Below are 26,473 nucleotides of genomic sequence, written 5' to 3' on the forward strand. Positions count from 1 at the left end.
GCAGCCGCTGCTGCTGCACTTGTAGGGGAAGGAGGGGGTTGTCGAAGAAGAAGAAGGCAAAAAAGCTCTCGGCGTTCTTTCAAGTTAATTGGCAAAGTTGAATGAAAAAGCTGGACAACGAGTGGCCGCGTGGCTAGGGATTAACGGCGGCACTGGTGGCGGCGGCGGGATGGATCAGAAATTTTCCGTGAAAATAAAGTGCCGCCTCGGCTGAAAAGAGAGGCCAAAGAGAAATAACGACAAAGACAGGGGAGCAGCGGCGGCGGAGGCGGCGGCAGCTACGAGAGGGAAAGAGGAAGAAAGAGAGAACTGCAGGTACGAGCCTTTGTTTGTCGTTCGCTCCAATTACCTCCAACCCGGTAGCTTCATAATTAACTCCCACTCATTTAACAAACTTTACTTTTAATGTTTTAAAAATAGTAATTAGCAGTGGCGGTGTGCGAGCGGGTACAAGGGGGGAACGAGAGAGAGAGAGAGAGAGAGAGAGAGAGAGAGAGAGAGAGGAGCTGCCTATATAGGGGAAGACTCGAAGAGAAAGAGAGAGAGAGAGAGAGAGAGAGAGAGAGAGAGAGAGAGAGAGAGAGAGAGCGAGCAGGGGGTGTAATTAACTATCATGCAACCCCTTTCCAACAGCAGCCGGCGTAGCAAGGAGGTAATTGGACCGGAGTCTTATATACGTGTGCGAGGTGCTGGCGGCGGCGGGATTTCGTGGAGTGCCGGCCCGGAGGGGAGGAACACTCGCCGGGAGGGAGGTGGCGGAATAAAGGCTTGCTTAAAATTGCACGCAGCGCTGCATTATGGAGCCCTTGACGAGCTCGCGGTGCCTGGCAGGGATCAGCTCAACTCGCAATGGCGTCATGGAAATCCATTAACCCCCTTCAGTCGCGAATTAATTGCGATCGTCTAAGGGCGAGTCCTTTGAAGCGGGCGACGACTGCAAAATAGATGCCCACGTACGAAGAGAGAGAGAGAGAGAGTAAGCAAGCAAGCCAAGCGGCGTCCTTTGCCGGGCGCGCTTTTCGATTGGACTTGTCGATTAGCTACGTGAGAAAAAAGAAAAGAGGAGCCGCGCGCTGCGCACGTGAGCGACACAAAGCCTCTGCCGCCTTCATCTTCTCTCGGCAGCTCCATCACCTCGACCGGACCGAGCCGCGCGATCAAGGAGAAATCGAAAAGCGCAGCTCTAATGAATTTCCTGAAAACGGGGCTAACCTAATGAAATACTTGGCAGGCTCTATCTAATTAAACCTTTCCTCCCGCGTAGCATCGAATCCGTTGCTGCATCGACAATGGAGATTGCGCAGGACGTAAGAAAGAAAGCCGCACTCGACCCGCGCACAGAGGGAGAGGTTAATCAGACCCACGCGCGTCCTTTGATAGCTAGTCGGGGCGGCTTCTTCTCTCCCCCGGCAAGAGAAACCTCTTAGCTGCCGGCAACTAATCATCACCCGGAGCTGCAGCTGTGTCTGATACGCGTCGTGTAGAACGTACGTACGTACGGATAATAATCTCCGTCCTCTGACTATGTACGTCCGCGCGCGTTTTGTTGTTCACGAGATACCGAAATCGCCGCGTTTAAAGCTTTGATAGCCGAGAAATTAATTATCTCGAGACGGCAGCTCGGCAAGTGTGCATAGAAAGAGCCACTTTCGTATACAGTCTATAACGCCGCACTCCTTAATAGCGAGAGAAAAACCGTGAAATTATTTAATTAAATTTCAGAGCTTGCGCGCGAGAGTGAAAGAGCGAGGTTGACGTCTACGACAATGCCTCGTTGGCGCGCGAACTGCAAACTGGAGAATGAACTCTTCCGAACGGAATCATTTTTTCAGCCTCGTTCGCCTATGCACAACGTATGCAAATTTTCGCCCAGCCTACGCGGAACACAGCTACTCAGACACTTCGGTATCACACGCGGCGCCGGTATAATGTTCCGAGAGCGTTTTGCTCTCGTTGGAATGCCATTGAATCGTTTTACTCGAACGTGTTTCTCCTTTTTCTTTCTTACGGCTCGACGCAGTCTCACCTCTTACTCGGGCCTATTTTTGCGCGCGTACGAGTGTATAACGCACACAGCCTGCAGAGACAATCTTCCTTGAGTGTTCGTATGATGTACTCCCTCGTGGGATTTCGCAGATTTTTTACTAGAGCCATTCGATCTCTCGCAGGCTGAATTTGAATAAAATAAACGCGGATTTAATTCAACGGACAGTGGCGCACACTGCTCCACTGCGCACGACTGCGGCGCATCAATAATAAAGTTGTCTAGCTGGTCTGTAGTGTGTGCCGTGTGAGAGGATTGAATTGAATTTTTCTAAGCAACCGACGACGTAAAAGTCGAGCGAGGCAGACCGGTAAGAGTGAGAGAGGAGAGTAAGAGAGAAACGCACGAGGAGCAGTTGGAAAATAAGTCGTATGTTTCATTCAGGAGGCGACAAGTCATAGCGAAAAGAGGATCGAGTCGAGGAATGAATTAGGCATGACAGTAGTGCACAAGCCAGAGCGCATATAGACGTCGCTCTGCAGAAGCGGCAGCAGCAGCAGCAGCAGCAGCAGCCAAGGCTCTTTCAATATTTAAGAGGATTTAAATTTCCTTCGGCGTGACGACGTCCAGACGAATTTCAGCAGGACCGTTTAAAGGCTCGACCGCCGCTCGCGAGAACGCGCGCCGACAGGCCCTCGTGAATGATTAAAGACGCATCTTGCTGCCGCTCTATCTCTTTTCCTTTCCTTTCTCGCCTGAAAACTACCCTGCGCGCGCGGAGTCGCAAAGAACCGGACGCGCCAATTCCCGATCGGCTCTCTCTCTCTCTCTCTCTCTCTCTCTCTCTCTCTCTCTCTCTCTCTCTGCTTTTTCGCATCCTATCGCGGCGCCGCTGTCCACTCTTCGCGTGTGCTACGGACTTATTCGACAGCCTTGCGGTCTCCATCTCCCGCGTATACGTACACACACGCGCAGCTCTTCTTCTCCTGGCATCGGCTGCTAAAATTTGCAGTGTGTACGCGCACGGTGTGAAATTAAAAGGACAAAATCAAATTTTTGGGGTACACAAAATCGCTCTTTGTAAATACGATTCTAACATTGTAATATGATTACAGCGTTTTCTTCCACTCTAAAAACGAAGTCGAAGTAATTCACCTAGTAAAAAGGAGTCCACTTTCTCTCTCGGTCTCAGAATCGACAAATCACAAAAAGACAGAGGCGATGCAGTCGCGCGAGAGCTTCGAAAACAATCAGCCACCTCCGACCGCTTGGGCCTGCCTGAGCAACTAGGTGAATTATCGTTGTTTACACAAAGCCTTTAGACGCAACAACGCACTCGGGCCTCGTGCGTATGGTATAATGATTGCTATTCACGCTTCAAACGTTTTAACGAGCGTACGCGCGCACTGCGCAAAAAAAATGGGAAAAAAACAAAAAAAAAACGTTCTTCCTACCTGTACAAAAAACAAAACACCCTGTAGCTCCCGACCTTCAATCCTCGTTTGTCGCGTTAATTTAGAAATATTTGTACATCTCATTAAAAGCGTCCGGTGCATATCAGTGGCTGTATGTCCCGCTAAAGCATTTTTTATGTTACGTCACCATCGCAAAAATATTAAACGTAAAATCTCGTTGACGCGCGCGCGCGTGAGAGAAAAGGGGACAATAATAGGCCGTCCGCCGGCGCTTGGAATTAGAAGTTATACGTGCGGGAAGCCAGAGCGAGATTTTGACAGGCGTTGCTATAGCCGCGGACGTAATCCGCGGAATTCTTTTTTTTCCCCTCGCTAGACTGCCAGCTGTGCCGCGCCGCGAGGTGCAATCGAGCGTGCAAATATAAATAACAAGAATGATAATGAATCAAATCAGCGCGAAAAACCAATAAGCTATTGCCGGCTGGCGCGAATGATTGGCCGGCGGCTGTACGGCGCGTGTACGTGTGTCCCGTTATATTCCGCTGCCGCTGCTGTTGTAGCCCACGCGCAATCGAACGTACACAACGCACACAGTGCATATTTTTCAATTAATTTAAATTACAAAACAGCGCGGTAACGCTCTCGGTTTGGATTGCGCTAACGCAGTAGTCCCCGCCATTATAAGGGGAAGACCTCGCGCGCGGCTAATTATTTTTGCGCTCTATGCACCGGCACGCGAATTTACGAGGCGGGAACTAAAGCCTGATGCCGACGCTGTTGCGCGCGCGGAAATACCCTTTTTCGGGAGCCGGATTTTTTCTCTTCGCTCGATGTTTTGTTTTTTCAGCGGCGCAGCTCTGATTTTTATTTCTGCCTCTCTCACGCGCGCGCGCGCTCGCACGGGACTAGTTTGTCCTAGCAATAAAAAGCTAATCACGCGCGCGTACGCGAGGGAATTTCGGAGTAATCTATTTAAACTCTCGACGAACGATGCTTTTTTTTAATCCGGCCCAACTCCGTTAATCCCCTTGCGTGATTAGCCCGCCGTGTATTTTCGAATTGAAAAAAACGAAATTCTCGCGGTGCAGTATGTAAGATATGGATAATAAGGCAGCGAGGCAAGATGTAGCACTGGTCGTCGAGAGCGAGGAGACCGCTGCATAACTGTTGTTTGATCTCCGGCTGAATGTGTATACGCGAAAGACGCTCGTTGGCACTCCCAAGGGATCTATTGACTTTTCGAGGCTCGCGAGAGAGCCTCTTAAGTGCCTTCGAGGTGTCGAAATGCTCTTGAATAAATAGGGGTCGAACTCGAAATCCGGCTTCGAATATCGAATGAGTCCGAAAGATAGCACGCGCGTTTTCCATCCGTCCAACAAAGCAGACTTTACCATTTTTCTCAAGTGATATACCTACGGTGACGAGAGAGGTATTCTCGCTTGCATCCAATTAGCGGCGGACTTATGCACACGTACAGAGGTAAATCCAAAAAGGCTGGAACGCGAGGCAAAAGTAGCGGATTCGAAAGCCAATTAGACGGAAAGTAAAAGCTCGCGCGCTTGCTCGCTTGTACACATAATACGTCTGTGTTTGTGTGTGTGTGTGTGTGTGTGCGTGCGTGCGTGCGTGTGTGTGTCGTTAATGAGCGCGAGCGTGTGACACATAATGAACGACCGTTTCTTCTCTTCTCGAGTTGCATAGCTCTTTAAGCGAGATGAATAATTATTGAATTTTTTCCCTCCTCCGTAATAACCCGTTATAAGTCTGGAACGAAGCCCGCGCGCGACTTAACGATCGTTAACCGATCGCCGTGGAAAGCTTATAGGTGGACGTATCAGCTAATCGGCCTGCGATATCGCGCTAAGGTGGCAGGTAATTTATGGTAGCGTTGTCGCGACTATATACGAGCGTATAATATACAGCTGGTATTCAGTGATTTGCCAGCTTTAATGAACAATGCACGAGGAAAAAAATAGGGAAGTTGGAACCGTGGGGAATATAAGAAGATTCAGTCGACCTCGTAAGTTTTTCGCGCGTGTGTCCCGAACTTTCGTCACCGAGCCATAAATCGATCAACCCTTAACCGGTATAGAACCTCCGGCTCTCTCTCTCTCTCTCTCTCTCTCTCTCTCTCTCACGCATAGTATATAGAAGCTGCAGCGCCGTCGCCCCCCGCGCGCGGAAGTCAAAAAATCGTCCTCACAAATCACGGGGCACAATGGGCCGATTGTGCGGCGCGGACTCAAGTATCTCCCTCTCTGTCGCGTGGACAAACAAGCGCGAGCGGGATCCTAACCCCTAACTAACTATGCGTCGCACTCGCGCGCGCAGAAGGGGGAGAGGTCAGGCAAATCTATTGCCGGAAGTGAATATATTCCGCGCGACTCTGGCCTGGATGTGTGCGCATTTGTCTGGCTCGGTTTGTCCGAGCGTGTATGGAAATTCGAGAACGGCGTATCTCCGGTGTCGCCGCCGCACACGAACACACACCCGAGAGGTTCGTCCGTGTGCGCCGCCGTACACACCAGTGCTGCAGTTTTGAAAAAGACGCGATTTCACGGAGAGAAGCATTGTCGGTCTAATGCCGCATCGATCAGCGGAAAAGAGACGTATATAGTTTTATTTCTGTGGACACGCGCGCAAGTTTTACAGAAAGTTTCGGGGATGGGGCCGGATAACGAGCGAGCGCTCTTTCTCTCTCTCTCTCTCTCTCTCTCTCTCTCTCTCTCTCTCTCTCTCTCTCTCTCTTTCCCTGCAGCTTTAGCACCACCGGATTTTTATCATCGCGCGTCGCCCGAGCGCGCCATATACTCCGCCCCAGAACTCGCGCCCGATCAGCCAATTTATGACTGAGGTTTTATGCTTTTTTCATTTTTCAAATGTACAGATTCGCCAGGGCTTCGATGGATCGCAAACAATTTGATAGGAGCAGTATAGGGGAACGAAAAAAAGAAGGAAAAAAAACAAGTCATTTACAACTTTTATTTATAGCCGTTAATTTCCCTTTTTTCGCGCAAGCGCGACAGAACCGAAGAGGCGCTATTGCTCGATATTCTATTAAAGCCCCTGCAAGTGCAATAGAGAGAGAGAGAGAGAGAGAGAGAGAGAGAGAGAGAGAGAGGAGATAAAAAGAGATACGAAGCTGTATATCTGATGCTCTAATCAACAATAATCAATTTAACTTTGTTAACTTTGATATATACATCGATCAGACACTACGATGCTGTAAGTCATTCTTTTACATTGTTTTCTATTCCGATTAATTGTAATGCTACGGGTATACACCGCGTCCATTTCAATCTTGTTAGCCGGCTGAAAATTAAAAAAAAAGACAATCGAGCCATCTCTTTTTGTTTGTTTTTTTCGGGAGCAATTAGTTCTTGCTTGGATTGTTATAGAATTTTATCCGTGCAAATAATGTATAGCACTTCCGTATAGCAATCCAAGCCGAATACAGTGAGCAAAAGCTTTTTATGCGATATTGATCGGCAGAACTTTATTGGCTCTTGTCGGAATCGAAAATAAAATAGCGAACATCATTCTGAAGTTTAATTCAGAGTCATGCGTTATGCTCGTGTTTTTTTTTTAAAGAGCCAACTTGAAATAGACAATTTTCGAGAAAAAGTAAAGAAAGTTAGAAGCGCAAAGCAATCCGCGAAAATACATCGACCCAATACTACCTTAACGACTTCTAATGGGAGTTTGGAACGATAATCGCCTACGCTTTGCATGAACAACTCGCCAACTTGGTCTTTCTTTCTAATTAAAAAATATCAATATATTAAGCATTCAAGTAATTTTTGTCTTTTGCAATCATACTTTAAGCTATGTAGAATTAAATAGTCTATTTGCAACAACTGTAACAGAAATATATTCAGGACAGAAAGCTTTCTCTAATTTGAGAAAATAAAATCAATAATGAAATTATGTATAAGTAAACGTAAAAATTATCACTAGCTCTAATTGAGACTATTTTGAATTTCCGCATCGAAATGCTCAAACCGGCAAGTGTACTATTTCATTTAGTGATGCCAGAAATATAAAATCTACTTAAATTTTCTTTATCATCAGATTTAAGGTGAAAATGTTGGATGAAGCAGACCAGGTTTCGAAGCAATTCCAATATTCGTGTCGTACAGGCGGCACCAAAATACCGTTGCTTTGTATAGTTTATGTATGAAATGAAATTCCCAGTACAGATGAAGATCGCTGAAGACGAGTAACTCGGTATTATAAGCCTCATCGGAATGACGGCACAGCCCGGCGTATTATTATCTATTGATTAGTATCTATTGATCCGATCGGAGCTAATTCTATTCCGAAGAAAGCGTTCTACAGCGTGGCTTTAAAGTCTGAATTCTCGTGGAATTAATAGCGCGCCACATCTATCTGGTAGACCTGATGAGTTATTTACTCTGATTACCGATGCTTCAACACATCAGGCAATCGTAAATAAAAATTTACTCGTTAAATGCCAACTTGTTTTCAGCTATAATTCTGGACAAACGAAAAGAAATAGAACTCTTGTAGGGTCAACGTCAGCAGTATGGCACGAAAATAAAACCAAGAAAGTTGGCTCTTTGTATCCTCCGAGCCAAAAAAAAGTTCTCGGTATACATGTAAAGAGCGTATTTCAAGCGAAATCCAAGCTATCTCGGGGAAAAATCTTGATTCCATTGACTCGCAATAAGAATGATCGAGTATATCGAGCGCGGTAGTCGGTGAATTATTTATCCGGCTCATTAGCATAGCCATGACTCGGCAATTGCTTGGGGGAGAGGTCGACGGTTGTGTGCGTGTGTGTGTGTGTGTGTGTGTATGGAGACGCCGCGATAAATGATCATGGGGTCAACGCTTCTGGCTCGCGTGGAAAGAAGGCGCGACTGCTGCGTAGCGGATCTGTGTGAATGCGTTTACGGCATTATTGTGATCCCGTCATCAGAGCTTCGCGCGTTACGCAAAGGCAAATATTTCTTCTCTCTCTCTCTCTCTCTCTCTCTCTCTCTCTCTATCTCTCTCTCTCTCTCTCTCTTCCATGGCAGCAACGCATCGAAATGAAGGCTCGAGCGATTGCGCCGATTGTGCGCGCATTAAGAAGCGACCCATTGCAGGTCTTTTGAAACTCGAATTCGTCGTTCGGCCAATGAGAATCGAGAAGAGGCAGAGGAGTGGGACAGGGCTGGGACATAAAAAGAGACGCGTTAGTCAAATAAGAGGCAAGAGAGGAGGGGCCGCGATCAATAATTTCTCTTTGGCGTATCATAAATCGAAGCGAAAGGGGAAAAATCGAGCCGATCGTAAAACAGTCCACTACTATCCTCCCTCTACCTCCTTCTCTCGCTCTTTCTCCTTCTCGGCGGTTAGGATTCAAGAGGCTGCAGGAGCGGAGGATATCAGCGTATACTTTTCTCGCACGCGCCTCCTCAGCTGCGGCTGCTGTTGCTGCATCGCGGGGTGCTACGGGCCGATTTGCCCGGTTGTATATCCATCCGCAGCACTTTTGCTGCAGCCGCGCGTCCCTCGAGCTGCGCGCGCGTACGTGTTCGACTCTGCGAAAACACAGACGAAAAAAGCCGCTGTCGGCTTTTTACGATCGCGCCGCCGCCGACTCACGTATCTCTCTCTCTCTCTCTCTCTCTCTCTCTCTCTCTCTCTCTCTCTCTCTCTCTCTCTCTCTCTCTCTCGCGCGCGCGCGCTCGTTCAGTCTCTTCCTCCGCCCTTTTTTTACGCAATATAATGTATACTTTGTTAACGAGTGCAGGTGTATACAGACGACTAGCTTTCTATGAGGAGTTTAATGTCTCTGCGCGCAGCCGCACTTTTTATTAGCGAGGCGACGCTATGAATAAAGCTCGTAAAAGAGAGGAGGCTGAGAGAGCGAGAGAGAGAGAGAGACGAGCATCACGCACACACATGTGTAACGCACGCGCCGCCCGACGAGAAGTTTCGCGGTGCAGAAAAGAGCTCGCGCGGTCTCTTACTCTTCTTTATCCTCGCAACGTGCGGAATAATTTTTTCCCGCGACACTTTGCTCACGCGACATGTGGCTCATCGATGGCGGTATAAAATTATATAATAGAAACATGCTATAAACCGGGTTTATACGGACTCGGGAAATTCTCCCGGATTTTTATTTTGAGGAAATATCCAGGAATTCGCAATTTGATCCTAGAAAGTTTTGCGCTTATGCGAGAAAGAATTTTGTATTGAATCTTTTTGCGTACGAGATTTCAATAGTAAAATTCATCGTCGATCTATGATTTTACAAGATTTACAGCCCAGCCATGCTACCTCCGCGAAACGCAGTTTTTCTACTAACAAGCTGATATGATATACAAAATGAGAAATCGTCAGTTGCTATTGTAGGACTCTTTTGGTATAGTGTTCGCAATTCTGGCAAGTTCTCAAAATCATAGGGAATGTAATCAAAATAAGTAGCTTAATAAACATTAATTTTGAAAATGAAAATTTCGTAGAAAGCATGCAATTATACAGCACTCGGTGTAATTCTGCACCGATGTTATACATGCTGCATGTAATTATAATTAAAAGTATAAAAGTATCATCAGAGTGCAATAATAAAGTTATCTTTCTGAAGCATGCAGCAGCTGCAATACAGCTTCCAGGAACGATGCTTTACGAGCAGGGATAGTCCGCGAAGTTTTATTGATTTAATGAGGTTCAAATTAATTGGCCGTATAAAAGTTGCGGGCCCCACGTTTATTTGATTGTTATATTTAGGGAGCGAGAGAGAGAGAGAGAGAGAGAGAGAGAGAGAGAGAGAGAGAAAGAGAGAGAGAGAGAGTGCGCGCGAAGCGAGAGGAGTAATGCCGGATCAGAGCCGCGACGGTTCTCTGTCAGTCCGACGCGGGGATTAATAAACTAATTGTAGCTTCCGTGCGGGCACGCCCACCTCGCGTAAATCAAGACTCGCCGCTACTGCCGTCGTCGCTATATAGAGCCGGGCGTCCTCTCACGTGCTCCCGCGCGACTATATACATGTATACATATATGCACTGCACGCGTTCCTCCTTTTTCAACGGTGGCAGCGGCGGCGGAGCGCGCTTTTTGCACGCCACACGTGTTAGCCACGTTTTTGCGCTAATCATACACACGATAACCCAATAACTCGGCAGGAAGTAATTTTTCTCTTCTTTTACGGCTCTCGTTCCTGTATCCCTTTAGCTTTTTTCTCGCCTCTTCCTCTCGCCTCGCCGAGTTTGCTTTATCTATTCCGAGGTGGCTGCACGCCGCTAATATCGATCTCTAAACGCGAATCTTCGAGTGTCTCGCCCATCTCGACCTTTTCTACTAGCACAATATACTCAACGTGCACACGAAACCGGGGCTTGCGGCGCTTTAAACTTGTATAATTTGCTGGCGCGCTGAGTATAATGGCATCAGTCTCCCAGAGGAGCAGAGAGGCAGCTTCGGGAAAATCATTGAAGAAAGGCTGAGTGAGAGAGAGAGAGAGAGAGAGAGAGAGAGAGAGAGAGAGAGAGAGAGAGAGAAGGGTGCATCGTGTATCAGTGTATATACGGAGCCGCGAGGATTGTGCAGGAGCCGAGAGAGGCGCACTTAAAGCGATTGCTTCTGCGCCGCGAGGAATTTTCAAGACAGCCGCCCCCGCGAAGAGAGAATGAAATTTTTGTAGGTTCAGCGCGCGATATTAGCTTATGAGAAAGAATATCGTATACATCCTCGGCGGAAGTTCTAACGACACGTTAAGGCGCTGCAGCGAAATTGGGACCGATTACACCCGCGTATGGGGCATAGAATGGCTGAAAATCGTAGGAATTTTTCGCGAGGGAGAAACGACGAGCCTGTCGGTTAGAGCGGAAATAATGTCGGTGTACTTTGAACGTTAGCGCATATACGCATGTATATTATGCACGGTATAGAAACTGTGGATACGGAGGAAGAGAGAGAGAGAGAGAGAGAGAGAGAGAGAGAGAGAGAGAGAGAGAGAGAGAGAGAGAGAGAGGAGCACGTGTGCCGTGCGCGGGGGAAAAAGGATGCGAGATAGAAGGCTGGCGCGAGTCTGCGGGCTTGCGGGGAGGCGGGAGGAGAACGCGGGGGCGAGAATATTGGTTGGCTTGTAATACCGAGAGTGAAGAGGAGCCACCGGGAGAGCCGGCGAATATTAAATATATTATTACATTCATTCTCATTTCCCCCACAGCTCTCTCGTGTACCAGCGTCGCGTCGTGTCTCGCGTATAATACCTACATCAGCGCGATATCGAACTGCAAGGTTTCCGAGCTTGATTACGCTGGCGCGATCACATTCCTTTTCGACTGTCGTAAGTATACATTGCGTATGCAGCATCGAGAGCAGAAAGAAATGAAAATAACGAGACGATCGGAAGCGCTTTAGTAGCCGCACAGTGGCAGTTGCTTTGCACGCTCGGCTTGAGGAAGCGAGACAGCTATATGTATATAGGCGGGAGTAGAGGCCCGGCCTGCGCGCAAGCCCGTCTCCCGGGGATTCAAGCGGTAAATGTGTGCGATGCAAACACATAACCGGCAGGGGGTAATAAACGTAATTAGCCACCCCTGTAAAGCAAGAGTGTGTCTATCTGTCTATCGATAAATCGATCGCTGCCTGCACCAGAGCTCTCGCTGTCTCTCTGCCTCTCTGTGTACCGGAGGTCCTTTCCATTAACGAACATTGCGGCCTCTCAGTTCGGCTCTTCGTTGATGCACGCCGACCCCGCGGCATCGGCTCATTCACTCGCGCACGCGAATTTCCCCTTCGATTATAGTACACAGCAGCAGCCTTTCTGTAATCTCATTGCCGCGCTTTATTTTTCCGCGCCCTGTCGCCGTTCTATCGCTTTAATGCCTCTTCGCACATACGCGCGCATGCAGGATCGAAGCATCAGTCTCTCACTCTCGGTGTACCGCCCGCTCAGCCTCCAGGGAAATAACTGCATCGACCCGTGTTTAATTGTTTTTTGTACTTTTGAAATCGCGCGTATCGCACTCCCGCGTACACACACGTACCGCTACGTCAATGTCCGCCGATGTTTGACGGACAGGAAGTATAGGTATACCGCGAGAAAAACATTCGCAAGAGAGTCAATGCACATAATTAAGTTTTTACCGGTTCGATCTCTCGAGCAGCTGCAGCAGCGACACGGCCCGTGAGCATTTTATCTCGACCACTTAATTCTCCGCGACGAGCGCGAGTGTGTGTACGAGCGAGTCGATCGCTCGCCCACGCTCTCTCTCTCTCTCTCTCTCTCTCTCTCTCTCTCTCTCTCTCTCTCTCTCCTCTCTGCCTGCGAATAATCAAGCCTTGTTTTCGCCCAGCGACCGAGAAATTATATCGACTGCCCGTCGCATAAAGTATCTCCGACACGCCCGCGTCCTCTGCAAAGTTCGGCCGAGCTCGGATTGCGTTTATTCGAGTTGGAAAAAAAATGCGCGGCGGAAGATAAGCGGCTGCAATAGTCGCATCAACCGTATATAGCGGATCGAACATTTCGAATTCGCGCCATCAGGATATAGTGAGGGCTATGACGCAAACTTTCGAATTTCCCCTGTAATTTCCAGGCCGACGCGAGTTCCCGCGCACCAGTCGGCGTTCATCTGGCGGTGCTGGAAGTGCAGGCTGCGAAGCCCGCGTATTCGGAACAGTACCGATGAAAATTGCCCAGTGCCAGAGAGTCCATAGTATATCTAGTATAACCGCACGGTCGCCCATATTCGCGCCGATTATCGCTTATTGCCTGCAGTGTATACGGTTCAAGTTCCATTACTGCAGAGCCTGCACGCACATGAAAAATAGACGACGATCGCCGGGAGATAATTTTCGGCACTCCTCGCGGCCCGTTGGGCTTTGTCGCATCTGGCACACGACTCGCTCGAAATGGACGCGCCAAGCCGCAAAAGCCTGCGCTTGCTGTATACAGAGTAAAAAATCACTTCCTCTCCACCTTTCGCCGAGTATAAACGGCGGCCGCGCGCGCGCGAATCCTATCCACATATAGCTCTGTGTGTGTGTGTGTGTGTGTGTGTGTGTGTGTACGCGTATCAAAAGCCCGCGCGCAAATGTCACGAATTCAATATCCCGATCGGAAGTCGACGAGCGGCTATCGCGCGCGACGATCCGCCACTATTGTTATTCGTGTGTATTTTACTAAAATTGCAGCCCGCTGCAGTCGAGCGAGGACTTCTCCGTGCGGGGATGTACATTATATGCGCCTGCGCGAATGTGAGGAAGAATTACGCGCGTATCGGAATAAAGAAGGTGTGAGAAAATAAGAGCTGCAGGGGTATTATGGGAGCCTAGCGCGAGCGCGACCAACAGCTGCAGGAGCATCGGGTCTAACAATGGACCAATTATAGGCGCGGTTTCGTCCGATAAGACGTCAGCGGCACATGCACGGGGCTGCATGCGGACGATACCAATCGTGCGTGAGACTATACGCTCCAGATTATATTCCGATACAGAGCTGAAGCAGCCCGCCGACATAATGCCGTGTGTCTTTAATGGCCAGCGCAGTCCTATTTATCTCATTTCTCTCACTCTCCATCCAAACGTAAAAAGATCCGCGATACACACTGCGTCGGCGCTAAGTACAACGCCATTATGCTCGTCGCGTTCGCGCGAAAAATCAAAGGCTCGCGCGCGCGGTACAATAACGAGAGACAGAGAGAGAGAGAGAGAGAGAGAGAGAGAGAGAGAGAGAGAGAGAGAGGATGAGTCGGACGGTAAAGCTCGAAATTTGACACGGAATAACAATAGGTCCGGCCAGCCGCAGCAGTCGCGTATATCTACCTGTATATGCTGTGTGCTCCGAACGAGCGGCAATTATACCGTCGCCCGCTACGATTCACGTTTACACGCGTATTACGCGCACACACGCATGCGAGCGGAGGAATACAAGGACTATTAAAAATAATGAGCGCGCGGGTGTATATGACAAAGTTGCGCGCTGTTCGGCCTTCGTTTATCAGCCGAGGCAGAAGAGGCGGTTATTTGAGGAACCGTTACATTAATTTCGCGCGGTGTTCTCATCAGATACGCCGCAGTCGGCGGAGTAGAGACGCGACAACGATGCGCCGCTCTGCGCTATCACGCTGTGTACGTGCGTGTGTTTGTGTGTGTACGTCGAAGGTGGAAAAGGGGGAAACGAGATACCGGCCGCCGTATAGCGCAGGCGAGAGGGGCTACGCATAATGGAAGCATTTATAAGGGTTGGCAGGTCCTTATCTGCGGCAGATAAGACCGAAGCCTCAGCCAATAGTCGCGCGCCGCGTACAAGTCGTGCGAGTATGTATACGGATAGCGCGTATTAAAAGTATACAAAAGTGTGGGTATACAATACACGCCTATATGCGGACGCTGTGTGACTATGTCCGATCTTTTTCGCGGCAGCGTGCCATGTAAAATTCAAACGAGCCAATCAACCGATCGGTGTACGATCATTCGTCGAGTATGCTAATGAGATGAGTTACGAGGAAACAATCAACCCGGTGTGTCGCAGGGGGATTCGGAGAAGACGCCGATGCCGTTCCATAATATACTCCGTAAACAAAAACGAGCTCGACTTGACGCGAGAGAGTAATTTCATCGCGAGATTCAAAGTTCGGAGCGGCGAGAGGCTTTTTGGGGCCTCCCCCCCCCCCCTCCGCGCGTGTATTAGCATAATAATTGATTCAATTTGGGAGATTTAGCCCGGCTAATGAACGCCATAGACAAGAGAGCGGGATGGAAAGGGTAAGGAAGCGTGAAATAGCTGCGGCGTCTGCACAAAATACCAAGAGAGAGTGAGAGAGAGAGAGAGAGAGAGAGAGAGAGAGAGAGAGAGGCGAGCCCGCCGACCCGAGTGCCTAACTATTCCTCCAAAGTCCAAGTTTTGCTTCGCCGGCAATCTGCAATTTGCGCGCTCCATTTGCCGATCCTGCGCTGCAGCGGATTTTACGTAATGCACATCCCGCCGTTCGTTTTTTTATCAAGTTTGAAAAAGAGAAATCCTCCTATACACACAGTTGTGAGGCCGAGGGGAATATAGCGAGACATTAAGATATCTGCGGCAGGCCAGACACGGAGAGCCATAAAACGCCGGTACACGAGTGCAGCGGCGGCGGCGGCAGAAGAAGGTGCAGCTCCCTCCCCCTCTCTCTCTCTCTCTCTCTCTCTCTCTCTCTCTCTCTCTCTCTCTCTGCCCCTCGAGTATACAGGCGGATTAAGATAGATATAGCTATGTAGAGGGAGAGCGAGGGGGTCAGTAAAATCCACAAATCAGCGAATAAAGCAGAACAATGACGCGCGCGCGCGGCGCGTAGCAGGGAGCGGAAAACAGGGAGCGAGAGAGAGAGAGAGAGAGAGCAAGGGTTGTGTGTTCGCGTGCGCGAAGCGCGCGACGATAAATTTGTCCGCGGAGTCAATAGCAGGGGCCGTTGCGCGTGATTTAATGACGCCGCTGAGTAACAACAACAACACAGCAACGACGACGAGCGACGAGCAGCACCGCTCGTTCAAGTTCCGGCACAAGTGGGCTTTTACATAGTGTATGCGTATATAGCATAGAGCCCGGTATTACGTCGTCTTCGTGTTTTATCCCGCATGTGCTAAAAGCAAAATCTCGGCGATACACCGGCAAAGCTTTTAGTGTCTTCCCGAGTGAAAGTCAGCCGGGGTATACTGCATATACATTCGGATATTCCGCGCAGGGTTAGGGCCAAGAGAGTATGCACGCGCGTCTGTCTATAGCACCGATGTCAAAGACGCTACACGGCCTCTTACTTAACCCACTTTTGAGGACTATCGGCTATATATAAGAGCGCAGCCCCCGCCGTTAAAAGTACACCTGACGCGTGTACCACTACGTGTATCGCAGCGCTGCAATCGTCCGCGAATCGATACGGCTCCCTCTCTCACATCGCGCGCGCGCGCTTATGCAAACATAAGCCCACTTTCATTTTCTCGATGCATTCTCAGTTTCGTTGTTGCTTCGCGAATGGCTGCTGATCGCTATTAAACGAGACAGGAGAAACTGCTCCGCTGCGCAGACAAGAGCTCACTGCGCTCGCTCGCCCCGGCACTTAGAGTCAGCTTTTAATCTTCGAGCTTCTCGCGAGAGAGAGAGAGAGAGAGAGAGAGAGAGAGAGGGCTCTAATTAGACTCCCTCTCTCTCTCCCTCTCTCTCTCTCTCTCTCTCTCTCTCTCTCTCTCTTTCTCTCTCTGCTGCTGCTGCTGCTGCAGACAAGGAAAGAGGAGCGAGAGAGTCGCGGGGAAATGAAGCCGGAGAAGCTATGTTTAGTTTTTAGCCGCTGCCCCCGCGCTTACACGTCGCAGTAATTAAAATCTTGATTAATGCATGCACGTGTCCATCAGCCCGGGCTGCTTTAATGAACTTTCGCGTCGCGACTATATAGCGAGCGCATAAACACGGTATCGCCAGCGATCCTAATCTCCGCGCGCGAGAGTGTGTAGATGTATGCGCCTGAGGAACTTTTCTTCGAATCAATACGACACACACACACACGGCGCAGAGCTGGTATGCAGCCGACACACTGCTACACGTACCTATATAATATAGAAGCGGCGTCTGTCCAGGCTGTGATAATCGCGCGCGTCGCCTTGGATTTATCTGATTCAATCTATATGCAAATCAATTATAATGCTAAATTAACGGAGGCCCTAGGCGTGTATATATAGGTGTACATACGCTATAGCGTGGGCTGTAGTATATAGATGCGCAACGCGTGAAGGACGAAACGCCGTGTACACACACGCGAGCTGCAACGGTGTGTTCGTAATGTATATAGACCGAGCAGTATGCGTATGTGTAGCGGAGAGCGTCGGCGGGGAGAGCAAGCGCGATTATCTGCTGACGTGTTTGTTACCGGTCCACGCAATTATGACCTAGTCGTTATAATGACTGTTTAGTCAGTGCACCCAGGCGTGCGTCAATTTAATCATCATCGAGCCATGTTTGACGCCGCCTCTTTATATATGTACCGCGCGTATTATGCGCATGTATACGACAATTAAGCGACTATTATGTAATTTAGCTCGCTCCCTCCCTGTCTCGAGGAAAGAACAAGGTGCGCGCGAATCGATGATCGCGTCGCAAAATCAAGCTGTCGTTTAATATATTCTAGTAAACCCATAATACAGCGCCGTTGTAGCTGTACAGATTCACGCTGTCTTGTCCTGCCTTTTATACTCCGAAGAAAACTCGTGGGAAGTGAGAATCCAACTAGACGTAGTGAGCTCCTCCAAACGTATCTGGACACATCAGAGCAGCAACTACAACAGCAAGTCCATTCAATCTAATACTAGTAGCAGAGGCGCGGTGGTAGCTGCCAGAGGGCAGTATAGGCGAGGGCCAGCCATTTGAACCCACGCACACCCACAGCCACAAATACACACACTCACAGAGAGCCGGACCGACACGGACGTGGTTAGGGGCAGTTTAATATCGGATAATTGAATCCGAGGCCCCTACCACCTCCCCCCTTCCTCTCACTCAGGCTTGGAATTGCGAATACCCGAGCAAAGAGAGAGGGAGCAACGCGCAAAGTTCGCCGCGAGCGAACGGCCTGGGAAACTGGACAGTACTCTTATTGCAACTCTGCTAAATGAGAGAGAGAGAGAGAGAGAGAGAGAGAGAGAGAGAGAGAGAGAGAGGCGGATCAAGCCACGAAACGGAGGAAGAGCCGTTTCCTAATTTCTGATACCTATACGCTTGGCGAGCTGTGTCACTGCGTCTACACTCGATCCTGCTTTTCGCTTCTCTAATTATACACTAGAACAGGCGCACCCACACGTACACGCATACCTATACATAACGGGACACAGGCCTGTTTGTCGATTTATAATAATCGCGTCGAGATTTTTTGAATATATATATCAGCTCGAGTCCAGAGAAGGATTATGACGATTCACGTGCGCGCTTGACAAGGCGGATTAATGTAGCCCGCGGCGACGGCGGCGGCGGCTCCGTTACAGGTTATTAATTTCGCGGAATACACATACGCACAGCAGAAGCGCGTCGATTTCCGGGCGCTATTAAAATTCGCGCATGACGCGATTCGCGTTATTTGACACGGCGCCCGGAAAATTCTCCTTTTTGCCTGTGCACACACAAAGCGCTGCCGAGCTTTATTAAAATAAAAAAAAGTGGAAAAAATGCCGCGCGCCCCTGCACTGAGAAAAATTGGACAGTAAAAATTACTATCTCGGACAATAATTTGGTAACAGACTTGGAAGCTAGTAATGTTTACTATCTTTTATAGTAGAATTCACTATACCAGATATTAATTTGTGCTATCTGAGATGGTAAAATGTACTATAAAATTTGGGAAAAATTATAATATTCTCAGTCGGTAACCCTGGTAGAAAATTAACGAGTGAAAACCGTTAAAAAGTTAAGTTTAGTTGACCATTATTATCAAATTTGAATGTAAAAAAATAAAGCAAAATGTTGCTAATATTTTAATGATGCGTGTCTATTATACCAACACAGTATTATTTTTAAGTCCTTTTTTTCTTGCATTAAAACGTTTGCATGTTTTATTACAAATATTTGGATTTTTCACAATTGCAAGATATTTTTCTATAATTTCTGGATTGTAACAGTCATTTGACAAATTTCAAGCAAATGTTCTGTTTTATCTTGAGTTAATGTGTATATCTATGCATTTATAATGTTTAAACTCTTATTTATTTAAATTGTTAACCACAACTTAGCTAAGTGGCCCAAAACTTAGCTTATTAACCGTTAATGTTTCTACCAGGGAAGGTTTGAATTTAATTTTTTTTCTGCGGTATACCAGTATTTTAGTTGACATTTTACGTTTATTTTATTATAATGAGTTTCTGTGTCTATTGATAGGTAAATGGTCAGCGCACTCGACTCTCATGCCGGAGCTCCAGGTACGATTCCCGTCGCCGAAAAAAAAATTTAATCTCTTTCGTTCTTCCAAACAGCATAATAATAATCAATAAAAATAATAAATAATAAAGTAATAATAGCGCGTAGTACCTAAGAGGTGTAAAATATAGAGAACAGAGCGAAATTGAAATTAAATTTTTAAAAATTCAATTTCATCAAAAATTACTATCTTTGGATAGTAAAATCTAATATCTTAAAAGTCTGTTGCCAATTTATTATGAAAATCAGTAAAATATACTATCCCAAATAGTAATTTCTACTATCAAATTTTTCTCAGTGTGTGTACTCCCGCGTAATACATGTGTGAAATCGTCCGAAAAAATTGCAGCCGCACCGCTAACGATCGCTGCGCGGACAATCGTATACGCCGATGATTTAAATCGAGAAACCATAGAGAAGCGATTTTACGCCGAGGAAGAAAGAGATGAGCGACGAGACGCCGGCGAGGAATGAGAACGACGTCGTGCCCGCGTGTATATAAGTACTATAGCTGCGAAGAAGACGCGTATGTATATAGACGCGGGGAAATTTCTTTTATTAAACGAAAAATTGGAAACGCTGTTGTCGGAATGCAATATTTCGACGGATTCATTTGGTGGAAACATTTCTCGGCTGTGTGAAAAAAAATTCAATCAAATCCCAAGGTGACGAGAAGCGCGCGGAGAGCTCGAGCGAGGTGCGGAAGAAGCGGGAGGCGTACAGTCGCTCTCTATACCTATATACACATGCACAGAGAAGAGAGATCCACGCCGAGGAAATCCTAACGCGCGACCGGATGGAAATTGAGTCAAACTATACGTATATATATTTCATATAGTCGCGTATACCGCCCGAGAAACGTTTTCTTTAATTGCTCGAGAAGAGCGAAAAAAGTGACACTACTGCGGTCGGGCCATGACGATGCGCGAAGGATGAATGCAGAAAACTATTCCGTCCCAGCGAGACGAAGGAGGCCAAGTCGAAGAAAAGTTTCGGCGGTCGTCGCGAAGAAAAAGGAAGCGCAACAATGCCCGAGATATAAAGAAAAAATACGCGAGTCCGGAAACTATCGCCTGTGTATTCCTCCGAGACAATAACTTCTTTTTTTTCATCCCTCCAGCACGCGTCGTTATCCTTCTTTCTTTCTATAGACACAGCCTCGTTTCCTCAGCCCTACTTTCGTGGCTCGTCGCGGATTAATCTTGCGCGCGAACGTAACGCGCTCGTCAATCAAAAAATACATCCATAGACCGCGGCGAGAGACGAGCGAAAAGCAATATTATACATACATATGAAAAAGAGGATTACGCGGCAAAGTGCGAAGGGGCAAAGGAGTAGAGGCTCGACGATTGCGCGCACGCATAGAGAGCAGAGCGCGGCGCGCGAGCTGCGTCTTTAGAAGAGGGCTGTAGAACATTTCCACTAAAATATAAAGTGGCGTTCGGGGGCGGCATAGCAATGGGTAAGTCGTCGCTTGCCTGCGTGCCTGTGTGCGTGTGTGTGTGTGTACATATAGGCATGCATTCACCGTGTTGTTATTGATCGACTCGAAGAGAGAGAGAAAGAGTGAGCGCGTGCCAGTAAGAGCCTGCGCCTCTGTATAAACAGGCGGCAGCGCGCGTAAAAGTGCAGGAGCCACTTTGCGCTCGTCGTTCGTCATACGCAACTACATGCGAATGTTTGCGGCGTCGGCAACGCGATTACGCGTCTTTGTCTTTTCTCCGAGGCGAGATTTTATACTGCATCAGCGAAAGGGCAAAGTTCGCGCGAGGATCCGGTGTATGTAATTCCGAGAGCGAGTTATAAATTTAGCGAGAGAGAGAGAGAGAGAGAGAGAGAGAGAGAGAGAGAGTCGCGCGAGATAAAAATGCAATCAAAGTCGTTTCGGAGAGGTAATTAATTAAGGGAAGGCCTTTTTAATTTGGAGCTGTCGTCATCTCTCGGAGCCGGCTCTTATCTGCCGGGCTGCATCGTGAAAAGAGTGAGAGAGAGGTGCTTCGCCCGGGCCACTATGGCAATTTGAAAGGCAATTTTTTGCGAGGATGATAGCTCGACGAGGCGAGAGCCTGGAATGGCGTAATGAAATTGCACTCATCGTGTAAAATTTAATATTAATTCCGGCGCGCGTTGGCGGACCCGATGTAATATGAGAGAGCGCGTCTAACCGACTAGAAAACAAGTCTCGCGCCCGTGACGTATTGCGTTAATCAACTTTCAACTTTGGTGCCACGCACGGCTGCCTCTCGATTTCGCCATATAGTCTCCGAAAATTCGAGCGCACGTGAGAGCGAAGACTGTGTAATGTATGCCGGCCTTGTCTCTCTCTCTCTCTCTCTCTCTCTCTCTCTCTCTCTCTCTCTCTCTCTCTCTCTCTCTCTCGGCGAGCGATCGATGAGAGACGAAAATACATCGATCTCCGCGCGTTGGTGTTCGCGAATATCGCCTCCTCGCGAGAGGGTAATGACACTGAGGATAAGCGGAGAGAGGAGGCTGCGTTTCCTTGAGAGCTCGAGAGCGTCCCGGCTCGCCGAAGGTGAGGGAGTGCAGAGTGTAGCAGAGAGAGGGAAACGTTGAATATATACAGTGAGTCAGTGCGGCAGAGAGAGAGAGAGAGAGAGAGAGAGAGAGCCGGTCACTGGCCGTGCAATGTCCTTCGGGCAGACGAGATTCGCGATATACGCGCTTGTATATAGTGAGAGGCAACGCAGCGGCGCTCCTGCTCTCCTTCCTTCCTCTATTCGCCAAGGCGGACTTTCTGCGCCGCGCGTGTTTAGTCCTGTGCCACCTTCTCGGCCGGGCTGCGCGCCTAATCGCGCCAGGACGCGGCTCTTGCCCCTCGACTCGCCGCCGCCGCCGCTGTGTATAACACACCGAGCAGCGCGTCGGAATTTCGGAACTCTCTCTCTCTCTCTCTCTCTCTCTCTCTCTCTCTCTCTCTCTCTCTCTCTCTCTCTCTCTCTCTCTCTCTCTCTCTCTTCGGCACAACGAAATTCGCGGACACTCGCGGCGCGTCGAGCGCTCTCGTTCGTGGGATTATTATTATTTTGTAGTGATAAATTTTTCAATTTTTTTTCTATTCAATTTTCGTCGAGGCAAAGGAGCAGGAAATATAATCGATCCGCAGCAGAAACGCGGCGAGGCGGAAAGCAGAGCTTCCTCGCGCGAGCGCGACGAGTTGAATCCTTTCTCGGCGCCTCGAGGGGGTGGAGAACACTATAACGCGGCGGCGGGGAGTTTTACGAGGGCCCTCTCGCAGGCGCGACTTATTAGATTAATTAACGTAATCCTAATAGGATCTCATCTTGAGTCACAATACAAGCAGCTCGTTCTCTCCCCCTACTACTATTCCCTCTCTCTCTCTCTCTCTCTCTCTCTCTCTCGCTCTCGTCTCGGGGCTGCAGCGAGTATAGATATAGCCGAGAGGGACTATACGCGCGACAAGCTTTCTCTCTCCCGGCTACTACACGTGTTTCGGCCGCGCGCGCGCTCGCACACACGTGGCTCGCTGCCGCGCTGCTCTGACGTCTATTACCGACGAGATAGCTTCCGCGAACAATAGGCTTCCATTAACGGCCGTATGGACGCACGTTAATGGGCAGATTGTCCGCGCTTAAGTCGTTTAAACGCAGCCTAAACTTGCGCGAGAGAGCTTGCGACGAGCCACTGCTCCGCACAACATTGTTCGGCTCGAGTCATCCAATGCAAACGACAGCCTCGAGATCCGCGACCACGTGTGCGTATAAGCCATGCTCTCGTCTATTCTGCCGTTCGGATCGACGGGGAGTCTCGCGTTAATTATAATCATCATCTCCCGCGAGCTTTTGAATTCATTCTCGTCGCTAGCGCTGTAAGTGTTTGTGTACTCACTGCTTTCGGCCGCTGGTTTCTCCTATACTGGCGAAGCTCCTATGCTGCAGTGTCTTTTGCACTCGTCCGCGTTGAAGTACACTGATCGCGACTACTCAGCACCAGTCCTCGAGAAAACAAAAAAACATCTATCACGACAACGCACGCGGAATAACGACTCAACGAAACAATTTTCGACCCGTCGCGTCAACGAAAGTGAGAGCAGCGACGATATCTCGAGCGCGCGAAGTGCATGCGGGAATACGCGATAACGCGCGGCTACGAAGGTGGATGCGCGACGCTTGCCGGCGGCAGACTGGACTCCGGAGTCTGAAGAGCCGCTGGCGGCTGGGCCACGAAAGTTGGCGCGCGCGGGGGTGAGGGTTGCAGCAGCAACAGAGCGCGCGCCAACTCGTTCCTACTCCCTCCGGCCCTACCAGAGCGGTCCTCTGGCTTTCCCCTTATATGCTATATACCCAGCGGCGCGCGCGCACGTTCCTCTTTCCTCCCGAATTCCTCCCGAGTGCGCGGCAACCTTTTAGCCGTATACCTGTATGCCTATGTATATTCGTGCTTTTGTGCGCCGACGAATCATCGTTTTTTTTTTTTTTTTTGGTACAACACACGCGGGAGGGAGGCAATAATTTTGGCGAACACGCCTCCTGTTGGTTTTCAGGCGAAACGTACACGCTTCGAATCGTTCGATTTTTTTTCTACGATGAATCGACGGGGTAACGATGACTTTTAGAGACTCTCAGCTTCGCTTTGAAAAATCAGAGTGTTCGCGGAGAACGAATGCGCGCCAAGAGAGGCAAAGGCCTTACTAAGCGAGATCCAGCCGCCATCTAGCGAAGGCGCTCGAAGCGCTAGCTGAATGTGTGATCTGCGCCCGAGAGCCGAATACGTAAGTGCTGCGGCGGAGCAAGTGCGCGCAACCTTCAATGGCACCATGCGCTCGCGGCTACCTGCGACCGTTGCGAATTAAAAATCGTTAATCGATCACCGGGCATTCAAATAATCTCGAGCCAGCTCTCGTGTGCGCATACAGCTGCGACCTCTCGCCAGGTATTCATATCTATTTAACGAGCAAACAGAGCGCAAAATCAACGATTCGATGTACGAGCATCGCTGTATACCGCGCGTGCAAGGGTCCGTCTCTCCGAGAGAAGAGGAGAGAAACGAGGCGCGGCGAGTCTGACCTCGTGGCATCCGCGTGCAGCAGCACTTCCTGCAGCATCGGCAGCGGCAGCACTGATGACGCGAGACGACGAGAGAGGAAAAGAGAGAGAGAGAGAGAGAGAGAGAAAGAGAAAGAGGAGTCTCTCTCTCTCAGTTAAACGGGAGGGAAAGGAGGGCTAGGGAAAGGCGCAGGCGCACTTGTCGTACGCCACGCCCTCGCAAGCTTTCGCGAGGAGGAGCGAGCCGCGGGACCGGTCGGAAAGTCCCTCGCCATTGGAGACTCTTTCACCTGCGCGAGCGAGCTCCCCCACCCTCTATTTATGCACCTGCGTGACGTCACTGATACGACTCCCCCCACCCCACCCCCGCATATCCCTGCTGCCGATGCACATATGCGCGTAGCATATACGCACATGCTCTCGCCGTAGCCTATGCCGAGCTTCGCGCATAGCTGCGAAGATCGGTACCCGCGAGCCTGTACTCTACGCAACAATATCGTATCTCCTCGCATTTACTCGTCACGGCCGGGTCGCCAAAATAATATTCGAAAATGTTATTCTACTGGCAAACGCGCGCTGTCGCAGCAGGACTGCCGCAAGCTTCGAGGGGGAAAAAGCGATCGCCGTCTTGCTCGTACCGGAAGAGTTTTCGCGTCTCTCATCCCCGGCCATCGTACAGTGTGTGTTGTGCTGATGGGAGGAATTAATTAGCCGCGCTTAGAGAGCGAGAGAGGAAGCCTGTAGCTCGCGCGGAGCTCTTTGATGTTCGCCGGGCTTCCGGCTGTGCTGCACCTATACGCCGACGCTGCATGTAAGGTCCGAGCTAATCGACTTTGTTCCCTCTTCACTATGGCTGGAGTCTTGTATTATAGAGTTGTGTTATACGTACTCGATCGAGTAAGAAGTTCCTGCGCGCGTTGTTGCGTATAGTCGGATTTGTTCCTCCGAAGCTTCTCGTCACTGATAAACTGATTGGTTGATGTTATCGAGATGGAGCTGGATTTTAAATTAAGGGGAAAAGGAGCGTTAAAAAAATAGCAACTTCCAAAGTCCCCTCCTTTCCTCGCTCTATCTCGTTATGTATTTTCAGAGGAAAGGAAATGATTGATGGTTCGCCGCGGGACAGAGTTGTAAGCGCGCGATGTTAATCGCAGTAGGGTATAGAGGAAGAAAAAAGGCCTGATGCGCGGACGAGAAGTGTAGATGGAGATAAGGTAATGATATGGACGCTGGCGAGCTCGCGAGGACGAGAACGCGCCCATTGTTTGTCGGTTTCGAAATCAATAAAATAAATACCGCTCGGTTTGAGCCTTGTGTTTACCGCAGTCCAGTGCTCGCACAAAATCGACGAAGCACGTAAGCGACTGGAACACGCAAGGGTCCGCCGGTATTTGCGGAATAATACGGCTTTACGTGGCGAAGGTATAGTGTATAGGAAAACTGACTGGACGACGATCGGCCGATAAGAGTGACTACTGGTATAGAGCTTCATAGAGACGTAACAGAGTGCAAGCAACGGCATCGGTATACCGATGTTGCATGGTGTGCAGCCAGCGGGTTCTGTACTGGGGAATGTGTAACTTATAATATAGATCGGTAGTGAACTGTACGTCTCATGGACGAGTCGAGAATCTCGATGATTTTTGAGAAAAACGGTGATTATAGAACGCGAATAAAAATTTGCTAAGGTGACCGACAATACCCCATCCTCTCCTATCAGGTAACTAGTGAATTTGGCTATACAATTGCGCCTCTCGTGTTAAAACCGCCAGCTGCAATGACGAAAAACCTAACGAAATCCACACTGAGAGAAATTTATAGTAAATTTTACTATACTGGATAGGAAATTTTAATAAAAAGTTTGGTAATCCACTCACAGACTGACAGTCTAGTAATTTTTACTAAACTGTATAGTAAATTTTATAAAACTATAAATTTTACTATACTGAGTAGTAATTTTTACCCTGACTAAATTAAATATAAAAATGCACATAGTGGAAAAATTATTTTCAATTATTATATGGCTCTAAATTTTTATGGTTATGGAGGGTTACTCTTCTAACGCACTTCATTCAGAGAACATTATCGATTCACTCGCCACAATTGATTTTTAGAGACATTAATCTAACCTAGATACATTTCCTACAACTAAACGCTT

General features: G+C 48.8%; 1 protein-coding gene across 4 annotated transcripts in view; it reads right to left on the minus strand.

Moving 5' to 3' along the window:
• LOC100114694 (ecdysone-induced protein 75B, isoforms C/D) overlaps positions 1–26,473 on the minus strand; it is a 138,425-nt gene that overhangs the window by 93,802 nt on the left and 18,150 nt on the right. For 2 of the 4 annotated variants that reach the window (XM_031929764.1, XM_031929762.1), the window contains exon 1: positions 23,159–23,567. The exons of the other annotated variants lie outside the window; for them this stretch is intronic. The gene's annotated coding sequence lies outside the window, so the exon portion shown is untranslated. Of the gene's footprint in view, positions 1–23,158; positions 23,568–26,473 lie in introns of those variants that run through there. 4 annotated transcript variants of the gene reach the window in all.

This window comes from Nasonia vitripennis, chromosome 4 (genome assembly GCF_009193385.2).
Source record: "Nasonia vitripennis strain AsymCx chromosome 4, Nvit_psr_1.1, whole genome shotgun sequence".
NCBI lineage: Eukaryota > Metazoa > Arthropoda > Insecta > Hymenoptera > Pteromalidae > Nasonia > Nasonia vitripennis.